Below are 14,104 nucleotides of genomic sequence, written 5' to 3'. Positions count from 1 at the left end.
TCAAATCCTGAGAGAGTTTCAGACTATCTGGTAGCATTTCCAGCTCTAGAATTTACAAACAATGCCAAACCTGGCCTGTAAATTTTCTCTCAACATCTATCAATTCATATCCACCTACAGCTGGAGGTAAATTTGCCTCCTGGGAAACCCAAGGGCCAGAGCATGAGTGACCACAGCCTGGGAAGAAACCTGAACTTCACCAATGAGAAGTTAACTGACCTGAACTCCAGATCACGAATTATAGATTATCATTGTGCCTATATGAAGGGACTCTATGCTACTATCCCATGTTAATCAATCAAATATAAATTTGGTTTTCTTTCTTAAAACACCGTGTAAAAGTTTTCTCTCCACAGCTCTTCAATTGAGCTCGAAACTACCTGGTTTCATTCTAAACTATCTAGTCTCATTCATGGACTCTTGTCTTTTTAGATATATTTGTAAAAACACTAGGCATATGAATTTGACTTTCAGTGCTATTTGAAAAGTGAAGAAATGTAATCAAATATTATAAAATATGCAACATGTACCAAGCCAGTTATTAGAAGTTTGTGCAAGCAATCTTTGATACTGAATTCAGTATTCCTTTACCATAAACAAACAAACAAAAACATAGGGGGGTAAGAATGAGGGAAAATAAGTAAGCGTAATAAAGGTAGTGTGACAAAGTTACAGCAAAAATTGCATTAAATGGAGAAAAACTCAAATCATTACCACTATCATCGGGAACAAAATAATGGGATCCGCTCTCTGAACTCCAACTAAATAGAGCATTTCAAGTTTGCTCTAGTGCAATAAGAAAACAAGAAGCAAATCAAAGAAGAATATAGACAGCAAACAAAATGAAAGTGTTATTATTTTGTAGACCATATATATGATTGTGTGCACAAGATACCAGAAATATATCACTAAGCACCTCTTAGAGTTGATAAGCAGTCTAAGAAAAGTGACAGTTAACAAAATTATCACATAAATATCAGGACCACTCCTATGTATCAATGACAGACAGGAAATTCTGAATAATTCCATTCACAATACTGATAAAACAAAACACTCAGCAATGGACCTAATTAAAGAAGTAAAACACCTCTACCATAAAACCTCTCAGCCGCAGAAGAAAAAAACTGAGGCAGGCACTAGAAAATAGTGGGCTCGCTCATGGGCATAGACTGGAAAAGTATTGATATTGTATAAGCTGGAAAATGGCCATTCTAATCAAAAGCAATCCCAATCAAAATTCCAATGTCATTATTCACAGACATAAGAAAAATCTTATTTTTTTATTTTTTAGATTTTTTTTTAAATTTTACATAACTATTCCAGTTCTCTCTCCTTCCCTCTGCCTGCTCCCAACACCTTCCCTGCACCCCCCATCCACTCCTCAGAGAGGATGGGACCTCCCATGGGGAGTCATTGAAGTCTGTCACATCACTTGAGGCAAGATTAAGACCCTCCCTGCTATGTCTAGGCTAAGCAAGGTATCCTTCCATAGAGAAAATGGACTTCAAAAAGTCAGTTCATGCACTAGGGATAAATACTGGTTCCACTGCTAGTGGTCCCACAAACTGCCCAAGCCATACAACTGTCACCCACATTTAGAGGACCTAGTCCTGTGCAGGTTACCCAGCTGTCAGTCTGGAATCAGTGAACCCCCACAAGTTCAGGTCAGCTGTCTCTATGGGTTTCTCCATCATGGTCTTGACGCCTTTGCTCATAATATTACTTCTACTTCTTTATAACTGGGCACCAGATGGCTCAGTTGTGAGAGGCTAGGCTCACAACCAAAAATATAAAAATCTTAATTTTTACATCACAGGAGTACAAATGGCCAAGGAGAGCCAAGGAGATCCTGATCGTTGAAGTAATCACCATTCCTGATTTCAAATTACATTAGAAAGCCATAATAATATAAAAAGCATATTACTGGGAAACAAAGCACAAAAGCACAGACCTATCGACCAATAGAATAGAAGAGAGAATGTACAGATGAGCCTGATAAGACATCTATGGACATAAGATCAATGGACTAGAACAGAGGACCTATTCTATTATGGCTAAGACTACAGTCGTCTGATTCTTTTTACAAAGATCTCTGGAATACACACTGAAGAATTGACAGCATCTTCAAAAAAGGACACTCAGGAAACTTGATATTCACACATAGAAAAAGTGGAAACAGATCCTCATCATCCACCCTCACAGAACTCAACTAAACTGAACCTAAGACATCATCAGAAAGCCCAACACTGTGAAACTGATAGAGGGAATAGATGGGACACTTTTCAGCATTGACTCACAGGTAAGGGCATTTTGAATTAGACACCGGTATAGGAAATAACAATAGAAATAAAATCAACAACCAATAAACAGGATGCTATAAAACTAAAATGTCTCTGTACAGCAAAAGCAACTATAAGTCGGGTAGAAACATGGCCCACAAAATGTTCTTGACAGGAAAAAGTACTTGACCCTTGTACTTTAGACAGAAGGTCCATGACTAGACTATACAAAGCAATAAAAATCTAAATGTCAAGACAACAAATCAACTTTAAAAATGTGCCATGCAGCTCAGCAGAAGATTTTCTAAAGAAGAAATACAAATGGCTTGTAAACACTTAAAAGGTCTTCAATATCCTTAGCCACTATGGAAATGCAGATTAAAACTACCTCAAGGTTCCATCTCATCCCAGTCAACCTGTCAATCATCAATGATAAACATGACAAAAAGTGCTGATGTTGTTGTGGGGAAGGTGATGCCTCTCATTGTGTCAGGCATGTAAACTAGTGTAGCAACTGCAGTTTGAATATGGAATGTCCCCAACCAGCTCTTGCATTTGAATATTCATCAAATTGCCTCTGACTGACTTGGTTTATATTCCTAGCTAAGGGTTATTCCCAACCCTTATAAAAAAAACAAACAAAAACAAAAAAAAACAAAAACAAAAAAAACATGTTTTCATATGGAATAGCCATGGGTACAGGGACTCATGAATGCCCAAGAATAAGAAATGAATACAGGCTCAGTATTAAATAAATCATTTATATCACCCTATCTAAACCAGATGGAATATTCTGGACAAGATATAAGAACCAAGAGAGAGAGAAAGAGAGAGCAAAAGTCAGAGAGACAGAGAAAGAGAGAGAGAGAGAGAGAGAGAGAGAGAGAGAGGAGAGAGAGACAGAGAAATAGAACGGCAGCAAAATCTTATGATTTAGGTGTAACCTATATAAAAATGGATTCAAGGCCCTCAAAATCACTTGTGTTGGATCTGGACAAGACAGGCCCTCTCAAAGGTCAGTCATGAATGGGAAGAGACTCATAGAATCTACATCTTACTGATGAACCGTTGGCTGCTGATGGACAATGGAAGAGGGGTAGTCATTGTCTTCAGTTATATAATCACTGGTGAACTCACCAAGCTCCAGTGGAGAGTTCCAGTCCCAATCTTCCAATCCCAAGGTGGTACTGGTCAAACCCAAGAAGAAACAAGCAATATAAAAATATATGAATACGGAAAAGAGATTAGTAAGAAAGAGGTGAATGTGGGAGATGAGAGAGGCAGGCAATAACAGAAATCATAATACCTCATAGAGAATTTAAAAAATTAAGCACCTAAAAATTTTAAAATTTTAAAAACCAGGCTGGAGAGTTAAAAGCATGTGCTGTTCTTGAAGAAAGACCTAGGCTCAAGTCCCGTTACCCATATCCTGTCTCAGAACATTCTTCAAATTCAGCTCCAGGCAATCTGACAGAAACTTCTCATTTCTATAGGCACAGCAGGCACATGGTGCACATACATACATGCAGACAAAATGCTCATATGCATAACATAATACAACAAATAAAATCTAAAAAAAAATTCCCCTCAAATTAAAAGCATCCCTCATTAGTAATGGCCTCTATTACAACTGCAAAACAAACTTATAAGCAAAACATAATTGTCTTCCACGAAATACACTGAACCAATCTGTATCTTGGCAGGAATAACTCAAATCACTGAAATAAAATCACACTTCTTGAGTCTTTAATGCCATTTACTATTATTAATGACATTGTTATTATTATATTGCTATGTTCAATAAGCACAATGGTGATTATAGTACCATTCTTGACTTATAAGAGATAAGCAAACCACCTGGCTCTCTGCTTTTGTAAATAAAATTTTATTGTAACACAACCAACCATGTACACACACACACACACACACATATATATATATATATATATATATATAAGTATTGCTTATGTCTGCTTCTTCACTACAACAAAACTGAATAATTGAAACATAAACTGCATAGTGGACAAAGACTAATTCTGTATTGATCTGCCCTTTACAGAAACTTTGACTACTCCTTGTTAGATATTTAGAAGGAAATGCATAATCACCTATTACAATGGTTATTGATCGATATTATCTGAAAGGTGTATGACCTTGTCTGAGTATGTAGAGCATTCAGAGTTCTCCCGTGAATGTGAGTGTGTAAATCTAGCTATGGTGGAAGAAGTTCAATAGATTTCTTCTATGAAATGTGTCTACTATTGAAGGCACTGATAGATACAGAAATTCTCTGGGCAATCACTTTGTCAGAGGAATGATTGCTGTTGTCTAATTAAGACTTGGGTTGTGGGATTCAAGCATAAAACCCAGAGAGATCTATTAATTTTCATATAGTAGGCTTAAGCAAATGGGAATTCAATCTAGACTGTTTGAAGCATTCTTAGAATTCAGGGTTTTCCTGCTCAAAAGACAAACAACTCAATTTAAAACACTCATTATATTTGAATAGAAGTTTTCTAGAGTAGACACACAAATAGCCAGCGAGACCACAGAGAGATACACAACATCAAAAATCATTAGGAAAATTCAAATCAAAACCATGAGATGTCTATTCAGAGGTAGAAGAGCTGCAATCAGAGACCAAAGCCAGCCCTTCTGGGGAATGTGTGGGGAAAACAGAATTTTCACATATTCTTGGGTGGATTTTAGTTATTCAAGCATGTTGGGAAATAGTTTTCTACTTTTTCAAAATGTTGGCTAGGCTTAGCATTTTACTAAATAATTCTCCTCTGGTGTATATACACAGGATACTTTAAAACATATGTGAAACTTTATGCACACAGAATTCTGTTCTGTTCATGTTCATGGAAACAGTATTAATATAAGGCAGAAATTGGAATACAAAGACCATGTTTATTAAATGATGAATATATAAACAAAATGCCATATAGCCATACAAAAGAATATAATATGGCTGGCCATGTTAACTCTTGACTGGATGTCCAACTCCTGGGAAGCCAAAAGGCAAAAGGATTTCTGTGGTTCTTGAGAATACGGTGTGCTTGAGGCCCACCTGGGTTCCAGAGAAAGCCTCTGTCTCAGATGATCCAAGAGAATAAGTTACATCATTGTAAATAAAGACTAATGAAGTATTTACAAATGTTGCCATAATTATGAACTCTGAAAATAAGATGGCAGGTATAAGAACTTAGTCATGATAGACCATATGCTGTGTATCAAGTGTTCAGAATTAAATAGTCTACAGAAATAGAAAGCACGTAAGTGATTGGCTACAATGAGTAGAACAGAAAACAGGAAGTGATCAGGAGTTATCACAGGATTTACTGACGAAATTGTGAAAACTTTCTGAAATTACATTGTGATGAGCATGGCATGACTCAATGAGCACACTGAAAGCACTAAATTACATGCCCTAGCATGCATGAGAACTCATGATACATGCAATATGTCTCAATAAGTCTGTCATTAAACATGAAAGTTCTCAGCACTCAGGGAAACAGGTACTGCAGCCCTTGTGCAGACAACACAGTAGAGTTAACCCTGTAGACAGGGGTGAGGATGAGAGAAGCACAGCTGGTACTGCTTCCCTGGTCTACAGTGTGGTGGTGGAAACTAGGAAAAGATGCTGATACTCCTGAACCTTGCCCCTATCATATGCTACACTCTAGAGAATGGGCCCTGCACCAACTGGGCACCATAGCAGAGCTAATCCTGCTGGCAGAGGTGTGGGGTGAGCCAGCCCTGAAGTTGTGAGCATGGGAGAGGTGTCCCCACTACTTGTCGGTCATGTGGATATGTGGGTGTGGGAGAGATGCCTCCCTTACCCCATTCCCCTTACTGCCTGCTACAGATCGGGTAGCTGATCCTTCCTCTTACCGGCTGCAACACTCAGAAAAGTAGTCTCTGATCATCCTTGCCTGGACATCACAATAGAGTTGATCCCATTGGAGCAGACGCCAGTTCCAGGGGAGTCTTCTGAACACCCCAGGTACCTACATTCCCATGTATATACTATAATATAAATAAAGGTATCATACAGTAAAAGGAGCTGGGGAAGGACGATGTTTAAAAGCTTTGGCAGCAGGAGCGTGTTTCAGTCTGATGGGGGTGTAAAGAACCCTTTCCAAAACTTATTTTCAGGTTGGAGTATTTTAAGATAAGCAGTTTAACAAAATCTTCCCTCTAACAAGAAGATTTGGGGACAGCTGCGACTTTGTAAACCACATCTCCAGTGTGGAAAAGGATTGGAAGGCCGATAGACAGCTAATGCCCAGCCAATATACATGGTTTGCCAGCATTGACAACAGCCTGGAAAAAGATGGATACTAAAAGGTGACTTTCAATTTACAGAAAATTAGAACCAGCTCAAAGCATAATTTGTTTATCCTCTTAACAAGATTTAAACAGTCAGTAATCTCTTCTTTGGAACTAGAAGATTATGATTGAAGGCCTGGATGGATTCCCTGACTTTCTCACAACTTTGTAAATAAAATACCAATAAAATGGGGGGGGGGGGGTCTTATAATGACCAAGAGTTCATGGGAAGATCTGATTTATATGATTTTTGAATTTGACAGTGTTAACAACTATCATTTGGTAGTAAGAAGTATAAATTGTTTCCCAGAGTAACTTTTCGTCGATTAAAAGACAGAAAAACTATGCCAGAAACATACACTAATTTGCTCGTTGACTTCCTTCGAACTAACTGAAACCAGATTCGGAGACCAGAAATATCAGGAAAAAACGAATAGGAATCTGTTTATTCTGCAACTTTCTGTGACTTCTTTACTCTGGATGCTGGAGATTCCACAAGGACAAAGCAAGCTCCATGCCTTCAATGTGACCTCATTACTGAATGCTGTAAAAAATTAAGACATAGTTTATGTTCCATAGTAATGCATTTGTTCATTAAACATTGAGGGAATAAATGGGCACCTCCTTAATGTTAAACATTCTTAGTGTTATTTGTAAACATGAAGAAAAACAAAGTACTAGGACCAAAGAAGAGTCTCGAAGATACTACATGCAACAGAAAAAAAATTAAATAATCATAGTGTGTATCTTCTCTCCAAATATACTTCAACCACACCCTTTCACTATTGAGTCATTGGGCATACTGTTCAACCATATGGCCAGGCAAAATAGTTTCATGCATTTTGTTATAACTGTGTATTCTCTCTCCAAATATATTTCAGTCACGTCTTTTCACCCTGTTTGACCATATGGCTAGACAAAACTTGTACACATAATTTCTTAGAACCCATATATGTAACCATCAGAGGATATGAATATTCTTCAGTCAAAACATTTTGTAAACTCCAGGCAATTCTAACTATGACCACTTCTGCCCCCATGATTCAAACCATTCCACCTTCCGTAACAGCTTTGCCATCCCTTTCTATCATGGCTGATTTTATACCATCTTTACACAATTAGAGCCATCTGATTGACAAAATACCTCCATAAAGAAGTCAAGTTTGGAGTACATTTTCTTAATTAGTGATAGATGTGGGACAGCCCAGCCCAATGAGTATGGGGGTTGCTGTCATGGTGGTTCTCAATTCTCTAAGACAGCAGACTGAGCAATCTATAAAGAGCAAGACAGTGAACAACACTCCTGCATGACCTCTGCATCAGATCATGCCTCCAGTTTCTTACCTTGAGGTTCTACCTTGGTTTCCATCAACAGACTATGATTCAGTGTATGGAAGCCAAATGAAACTTTGCCTCACCAAGTTGCTTTGGGTCACGGTGTTTTGTCACAGCAATAGTAACCCTGAACAGTTTCTAACCACTTCACTCTAAAAATTGATTTTGCTGAGACATCCAGTGCAACTTAATCTATTATTGCTTTCTTTGACATAGTCCTTTATTCAGTTTTTCTTACTACCATACATTGGGCTGCGTATGAGGAAGAGAAACTGATTTACCACAGTTCTAGAGGTTAGGAGTTCAAAGATTAATGCTCTGATGGATGCCCTTGCTCTTGTTGGGTCTTCACAATGCACAGAAGACAAGGAAACACTTTGGGGTCACTTTTGTAAGGGCATTAATGTCATACATGAAATTTTCTATCTGTCTCCTTTTGAACATAGATTATTTCAGAGACATACGTCTGTATGTGTGTCATCATCTAGTTGATTCTATATAGCAACCTATAAAACATAGTAAATACTTACATGATATAGATCAATATTGATACGGTGTGAACAACATTAGTGTCTCAGACAAAGGCTTAGTCAATTTGCTTTGTGTTCATGGAAGATTTACAAAAAAAAAAAATTAAAGCTCATTTATCTGCTGATAAAATGTACTTTTTGTACTTTTCATAAACAGATTCTTTCTTCAGGCATCTTGCCTAACTACTGCTCATATATTTAATAAAAATTGATTGATTGCTTTGTACACAGACCATCAGGATTACAAGGATAATATAATCGTAGAGGCCATCAGGATGCAAGAAGGAAAGGAGCTATGGAAACACAAAGAAGGGACTGGCAGTCTGGAGCATCTCTCAGTCATCTTCCCTTGCCTAGGAGGCGAGATGAAAATGCTGAGCAAAACCAGGTGTCTCTCCTGCTTTGTTTTTTCATCCTTATCATCTGCCTTCTGGTGATTAGTTGGAAAAGTCTACAGTATATGTGAATCCCCATCTCACAATCAAGTTAATTATTTTTACATAGAATTTTAATATTAGGAATAGTTGTTACCATACATTTCTCTGCTGCTCAGCCCGCATCTATTGTCTTTATAAACGACTGTCAAACTGAAGGCGTTAGTACCTGCTTCTTAGTGCTATTCGTAACCAGAGAAAGGAGCTGTCTTTCATTCTACTTCACCCACGTGTTATGTGATGGGATAAAGATCACACTGGTGACCACACCTAACAATACAGAAGGTTGCAAATGGATGCCAGAAAAGCAAGACAGATCATGTAAATGAGGGATGATGCTGGTTAAGATGTAGCCAAAAGGACTAGAGATCCAGGAGAGAACTAGCTCTCAGTTTTGAGAGTCAGGACCTGTTGTTTGAGGCTGTTTATTAGTTCCCGGCTGTCCAGACTCAAAATAACCACATAGGAACTGATTTAATTAAATCACCGCTTGGCCTATTAGCTTACACATATTTCTAGCTAGCTCTTACATCTTAGCTTAACCCATTTCTATCTTTTTTCTATATTTTACCAGAAGGCTTGAGTTCTACCAGCAAGGTTCCAGCTGGCGGCTAGTGTCTTACTCCTCTGGCTGCTACATGGCATCTCACTGACTCTGCCTACTTTCTCCCAGCATTCAATTCAGCTTTCCTGCCTAACTCTACTCTGCCCTACCACAGACAAGAGAAGCTTCTTTATTCATTAACCAATAAAAGCAACACATATACAGAAGGACTTCCCACATCGAGGACCTATAGTTGTCACATGATGTGGGGATTAAAGACGCGTGATAGAGAAGAACTATCTTCACTGTTTTTTTATATAGAGGGAACACCTGGTTTCCCACCAGGCTCTCTTTCAGGTTTTCTGAGACTTAAATGGTGGCTGCTTTGCTCTTGTTCGAAGGAGAACCTAGACTTCACGGGCCAGATGTTTTATTCTTTCTTTTCTGATAGTTTTCTGTTTGCTCTACTATATAAGTATTACAGAGTCAGGAGTCCACTGAGGAGGCCTGTGTTTTTCTACTCATGTTCTTTGATTGTAGTTGTAGATAGTAATATTTATGGGCTTTAGTTTCTGCTTACTTGGGTCAGCTCTTTCTCTTCAGATTTGTCATCCGTAAAACAGATATTTTAAAATTCTATCAGCCTATTTTTCTCATTTGTTCATCTATCATGAATACAAGAGAAGGAAATAGGGATGCAATTTCTTATACTGATTTCTCCAAGTTGTTGAACATGATGCTTTGATTTTCAAATTTAAAAAAAAATTGTCGTCCAGAATTTTTATGTGAACAACTGGTTCTGAAATACTGGGAAAGAATTCAGATTTATTTGGGTTTAAATATATAATTTAAAAATGTCTGAAGAAGTTGTTTTGAAAAAGTAAGAAACATTTCTTCAATGCACAGAACAATTTTAAAAATATTTTATTATTTTAACTAGTAAAGCATTTATTATATGTTCATGTTATTTCAAAATATGAATTCATTGCTCAGTTTTGAATGGAACAAATTAACATAGTCATCCTCATTTTGTATGGAGAACTTTCAAAATCTACTTAGAAGTAAGAATGTTTTTTTTTAATCTTAGATAACAATGAAATATATCTATAGACCAATTTTCTTTCCTCAGAGGTGACAACTTTTTAATAAAGCTTCATATCTACAGTGTCTGCCCTTGTCCTTCTGATTTGCCCTGTTATTACGTGAACTTAGAACTTTGCTTTTTTATCTATTTGTTTTCAATGATAATTAAAATGTTCTATTTTTTCTTAGCTTGAACATGTCAAACATCCAAGCACCCTTATCCTGCATATTAGTCTGAAAGCTAGATCTTAATTTTCTCATGCTCCTTCTGATTGGAAGCTATAACTCTTCCTCCTATATTCAGCCTTCAGTAGTTCTGCTCTCTGATGGTCTTTATAGCTATGCCTCACAACTCTGACTTCTCGTTTCAATGGCTGCACCTCTTAGCTATCCTTCTCACCCTCCATTGAGATGCTCAGTGCCCAGTATAAGAATGGGTTGCAGTCTGGCTCTTGGGTCCTCTGTTTCCTGCTTGTGTATAGTCATAAAATTTTCTTCTCTTTTTTTAATCAAGTAGGAATCACTCAGTGCAAAATAGTCCGAATGTCATACTCTCTCCCTTAACCATGCTTAATTTTCTTGCCTTTCACCTAACCATTCACTCAACTGCAAAGCTTTCTCTAGGTTCTTTCCACTAATACTGTCAGATAGCAAGACACTGAGAGCAGCAAACTGAATTACTTTGTTTTAATAGTTAGTTTCCTTCAAAAGCTTGGACTAGTCAACATGACGACTCACAGGCTCTCCTGGGACCACCCATTCAGTCTTCAGGTCAGTTTCTTTGACCTTCGTCCAGCCATCTGTTTTATTTGGGCAAAGAGAATCAGTTTTAATGTCTACATGTTTTTCCTTTCATCTTTAGTTTTGGCACTTTTAGTTGATTCCGTGCTAGCTCCAAAAAGGAAACATTAGCATCTCCCAGCGGCTGTTCAATCCTGGAGGAAGAAGCAGAGTGTGGTTCATCTTCCCCACTAACCCATTTTTACACTTTCTGGCAATAGTTTCCCCATCATTTGTGTTCTTGAGCTTTCCTGACACCTGCGTGCACAGATTTTTCACTGTGAAATGAAAATAATTGCTTCCGGATTCAGCTCATGTTTTGCTTTGTTTGTCTTTTCAATGTGTTTGGTTTTGAATAATATATAGTTTCTGCCTTGTACACTACCAGTCACCAAATGAACCAAAACTTCATGTTGGACTTCACTTTCAAATGTATGAAATTAAAATGCCAATCTGTGATAAAGGTTCTTAAGTAAAAATGTCTTTAGCTACAGGCCGATAAAGGAAAGTAGAAACTGCTGAGCAAAATCTTTTATAAAGCAACTGAATGTGGCATGAGTTTGAAACTGTGAAGGCATAACCTACCTGAAGCCAATTTACTACATTACTGGTATCTATTTGCAAGATCCTTGCCAGAAGCCTGACATGAACTGATGGTCTGTGATGCAAACGACACCTAAAGCCCTGCGACCCTGTAAAACTTGCCTTCTATTTAATTAATGAACTCAAAAATAATTTTGCAGCTGCTGGGAAGATAGCTTCATGAATACGTGCCTGGTGAACAAGTGGGAGGGCAATAATCTGGGTCCTATAAGCAACATATGAACCCACCACTCCTCAGTGAGAAGTAAAGTGTGCTTTTGCAAAAGCAGGAATTTGTATGATACTATGGCTATCACGGATCTTGAGTAGCAAAGCTTAAAACTTAAATGTTTTATCGGTTAACTGAAAACACTATGGTGCTGTGTGATGCACAGAGTTTCCATAAACATTCTTCAGTACACTTTTGAACTGATTATAAGATATGTAAATTTGACCCATCCAGCCACGAATCCCCGAATACTGCAAGCACACTTTACTTCTCACTGAGGAGGGGTTGGTAGTTTTTACCAACTCGATCCTTTACATCTTTGGTCTTTTTACGACCATAGAGTTGTGCCATGTTCTTAGAATCCTGATATTAGAGGTTCCTGAGGGGGTAAAAAATGTACAAATACGTTTTAAGCTCTTGCGTGTGTGTTTTCGAACATCTATTAGCCAAAGAAGTTACATTGTTGTGGTCAAAGTAAAAGGCCAAGAATGGTTCCTCCAATAGAAGAAAAGTATAAAGAATCAAAGCCAATAATTGAATTTACAACAGATGTCATCATATTTTGTATCCTGAATTGAGGAAAATGGTTTATCAGATAATGAGAGATTTGGACAAGTTTCAAGGTTTTATATGTTGCTGATAAAATAAAACACATTGCACTTTAGCATAGTGATATGAGGCTGACAGAATATATGAAAGGCTTTATGTGATAGGTGTTTATGTGCATGTATACATACACACTTATATCAAATGTAAGTTGCATTCCATGGGGGAGGCTGCAATCGATCATCAAAAACCCTTGCTTCTCTTTTAACACAGCTGGTACTGGAAAGTAGACACAAATTTAGGAACTGTTGTTTTCTTTCTGGTCTGAAGTGGAGGTGTTATGCTGTGACTACTTCTTGCTAATGGGCTAGAGATAAAGAGACACGGCATTGCTCAGCTTCAAGAAAATGAAAAGTGACGATTATATTCTCCTTCTCTTTTCCTGATGGTAAGTAAATGAGGAAGACTACAAGAAGAACAAGTGAGTCCTTCCAATGACTCTCATCCACCAGAGTTATATTACAGAAGTGAAGAATTATTCTACACTGTTTTCATGTTTTGCTATGAAATCTGAGTGAGGATTTTATACTGCGACACAGCAACACAAAGATTCAAGACAGGTACTGAAGACCCTCTTCCCAGTTTAAAGAATTGACAAAGAGAACATTTACATAGACCATGTCAAGTCTTACAGGAAATACATTACATAATTAAATATTTTGATCCTCTGATATGTTCAAATGAATACCAGAACTAGTGCCAAAAGTGACTTATCGGATTGATCCAACACCTACTGCAATGGGCTATGGAAATTGTAAATTAATGGGGGATAGCATAAATCCTGTACCTTAATTTGATAAGATGTGCATGAAGACAGTGCAGCCATGTTGACCATTTTGAAAGAGCTTATGCTTGTAGGATGGTTAGTTATGTGTGCACACACGGCAAGATCAAGGAGATTCTCCCTCAGCTTCTGCATCTGGACATGGATAGAGATAGAGAGTATGCAATGTTGCCTCAAATAATATTTTTTTTCAAGAACAGGAAATGAGAAATGACACTCATTTATGATGTTGGGAACAACTCTATCAGGTCATGATGAGGAGACTTGGGTTATCAAATTAGCAACTATTTCAGGTTTTCTGTTGTCAGCAATTGCTATTATGTTCCTTTCTCAAGAAAAAAAAAGAATAGATGGATAACCTGTAAATTAACATAATGCCCTCTACTAAAGGTAGATCCAGAGATTTTCTTGCCTTGATTTCCTGGGACCCAATGATTCATTATTCTCCTTTATAAATAAGCACAAGTCAGCCAACCTCATAAAGAGGGGTGACGCCATTACCCAAACAATTTAATAGTGGGCATTTTCATTTCTCCTCGGTCAAGTCTTTGGCTTAGAAAACTGTTTTGAAAGCTTCAATAGA

This window comes from Myodes glareolus, chromosome 19, assembly GCF_982192425.1.
Source record: "Myodes glareolus chromosome 19, mMyoGla1.1, whole genome shotgun sequence".
Taxonomy (NCBI): Eukaryota; Metazoa; Chordata; class Mammalia; order Rodentia; family Cricetidae; genus Myodes; species Myodes glareolus.
Note: the sequence above shows the minus strand (reverse complement) of the source record.